The following is a 1,821-nucleotide window of genomic DNA, read 5'->3' as shown; positions in this document are numbered from 1 at the left end:
CATCCAGCCCTGCTAGCACGCCTGACTCAGTCACCCCAGCTACTCAGGAGGCTGAGACAGGAGGATCACAGTTCAAAGCCAGCCCGGGCAGGAAAGACCCTGAGATTCTTATCTCCAATGAACCATCAAAAAGTCAGAGGTGGAGCTGTGGCTCAAGTGGGAAAGCACCAACCCTAGGCAAAAAAGCTAAGGGACAGCGCCCAGACCCTGCATACATGAATGAATGCTGTAAGACCAAGACAAACACATAAAAAGAAGACCTCAAGAACCCTCTCTCCGTCGATGGCTGCATCTTGGCACCAGGAGTCGGAATGGGCGTGGGGCCAGTGACTGTCAGGTGAAAAACTTCCCATTCACATTTCACTACAGCAAGGGTCCAGCCAGGAGAGCGAGCGAGCGAGCGCTAGGCGGGATCAAAGTGCGTAGCTTCTGCAGCAGTGATGCTTGGAGCCGCCACTTCTGTTTGCAAACTTCCCTCCCTGCTGTGCGTTTGTAAAGAAACCCTGACTTCCAACAGAAGCGTGAGTCAGTCTCTCCAGAGCCAACACCGCACAGGAGAACGGTGGGCGTGTGGCGGGGCCTGGCGCGATGAAAACACTCAACGCTGCTTTTTCCTGACAGTCTGTGAAGAAGATAATCTTTTCCAGTGTGCTTTTCCTTTTTCTATTTCATTTACCTATTTATTTTGGTTCCAATACTTGGGCCCGATCTCAAAGCCTGGGATCTATCCCTTAGCTTTTTTTCCCACTCCAGGTTGGCGCTCAACCGCTTGAGTGATGGAGGCCTCCCCGTCCAGCTTTTTGGTGGTTCATTGGAGATAAGAGTCTCGTGGGCCTCTCTGCCCTAGCCGGCCTCCAACGTGAAGTCCTCCCATTTCAGCCTCCTGAGTAGGTACCTGGCTTCAAGGAGGACTTTTTTTTGTTTGGTTGATTGCGGGCTTGAACTCTGGGCCTGGGCGCTGTCCCTGAGCTCAAGGCTAGCACTCTACCACTTTGAGCCACAGCCCCACTCCTGGTTTTCTGGAGGTTTGTTGGAGGTGAGCATCTCATAGACTTGCTTCCCGGGCTGGCTGTGAACTGCCTACAATCCTCAGATCTCAACCTCCTGAGAAGCTGGGATGACAGGCGTGAGCCACCGGCACCTTGGCTTGGGCAATATTTTTGGTTTTGTTTTTTGCCAGTCCTGGGCCTTGAACTCAGGGCCTGAGCACTGTCCCTGGCTTCTTTTTGCTCAAGGCTAGCACTCTGCCCCTTGAGCCACAGCGCCTCTTCTGGCCGTTTTCTATATATGTGGTGCTGAGGAATCGAACCCGGGGCTTCATGTATATGAGGCGAGCGCTCTTGCCACTAGGCCATATCCCCAGGCCTTGGGCAGTATTTTTGTATGGAACGTGAACCTAGACAGGGGAGAATGGAAGTGCAGCAGGTTTGTGGTTACTGAGGAGGGCGGCGGGCCTGGCCTGGAGGGGAGCTGTGGTCAGCCGCTCGAGACTCCTTTGTTCCACCTGGACAGAGCTCGCCACCGGTGGGGACAATGTCTACAACCCACACTCCTCTGCTAGCCAGGAAAAAGGATGGTATCCCGTGATTATCTTCCAAGCTATTATCTGTGCAATAAACGTGTGTGTGTGTGTGTGTGTGTGTGTGTGTTCATTTTTATTCTCCAGGGGACCATACTGTGGGCAGCATCTTATAAACTTCTTACCTCTCAATTTTTATTTTAATGCGCTAAAGCATAGACAGTTTTTCCTGCTGCAGTAAAATACAGATAATTTTGTGGCACTTTGGGGACTATTTTGATTTTTTTCCCTTCCATTAAGAT

The sequence above is a fragment of the Perognathus longimembris genome, chromosome 20, assembly GCF_023159225.1.
Source record: "Perognathus longimembris pacificus isolate PPM17 chromosome 20, ASM2315922v1, whole genome shotgun sequence".
NCBI classification, from domain to species: domain Eukaryota; kingdom Metazoa; phylum Chordata; class Mammalia; order Rodentia; family Heteromyidae; genus Perognathus; species Perognathus longimembris.
This window is presented reverse-complemented; position numbering follows the sequence as displayed.